We start from the raw sequence: 1,207 nt of genomic DNA, 5'->3' as shown, positions 1-1,207 counted from the left end.
TCCCTGTCCTTGGTGTCTTGTGAATGAGCCACTGTTCTCTTGGGTTCTGGATGCCGGGATCATCCTGATCCAAACAAACACTGTTTGTAGAACTAACATCTTTGTTCTCCTCAACCTGATTATGCATGGTGTAGCAAAGTAGCCTGTACCAGCAGCTCTGCTTCCCAAGCACACACACCAACCAGAGCACATACAGTGGGGTCCAAAAATCTGAGATCACTCTCCCATTCAGTACATGTGTTCACTGCTCTCATTGCCTAAAATTGGATTTTAACACTGAGATTTTTAAAGAATTTTGCTCCAAGGCATTGGTTAAAAAAGTGTTAAAAGAAGAATAAGAAACAAGGTCGAATAACCAGATCACCTCCTTTTGAGATTTCACATATTCCTCCATCAAGAAGTAGGTCCGGGAAGTTTTTGTTGAAAATAGAAAAATGAAGTCTCTTGGCTTGTACATGTGCAGCTTCCAGTAACAGTTGAGTGACTCAGCCCTCTTCACAAATAATCTCCGTGGAAGGAGTAAACACTTCAAATCACAAATGTTGAATATAAAATTACATTTATCTCACAGAGTAGCTTTGTGAAACAGCATTTCAAAAGCATCAGACTACTGATTGTGAATGTATTAGAACTTGAGAGCTGTTGTCCTTGAAATAATGTGTGTATGAGAAGCTAATGTAAAGACAACTTCCAACCTGCGCACAGAAAAAATTATTGTGAGCAAATGATGCTGTGACCTTGGTCTTCCCTTACGCTGTGTTGCATCAGACTATTCATCCACATTGTGATTCAAAGAATGACTGAATGCATCACAAGCTCTGGGGGTGCTTGAAGAGTGCTTACTCTCTAAATGATGCATAAAAGGATAAATGCTTAATAGCTATAATAAGGTGCAAAGGTTTTGAAAATTTAGCCATACAACTACAGTACATGTCCACACACACACACACACACACGCACACGCACAAACATGCATGTTTGCATTGAGAAACCAACATAAAGATTGAATCACTAGATGCTAAAGCGCAATACACAAGCAACACTCTGGCAAGGCTGCATTAACAAGATGTTTACAGGCAAAGGAATAAAACAGATGCAGTCAGTTATCAGGATACAGCATTAAAACTGACAAATTGAGTGACCTTATCAATATTAATTCAAGTGGATAATTACACTCATTACAGAATACAGACTGTTAAACTCAGCG

The sequence above is a fragment of the Thunnus maccoyii genome, chromosome 15, assembly GCF_910596095.1.
Source record: "Thunnus maccoyii chromosome 15, fThuMac1.1, whole genome shotgun sequence".
NCBI classification, from domain to species: Eukaryota; Metazoa; Chordata; class Actinopteri; order Scombriformes; family Scombridae; genus Thunnus; species Thunnus maccoyii.
The sequence above is the reverse complement of the archived record's forward strand: the minus strand, read 5'-3'. Positions refer to the sequence as shown.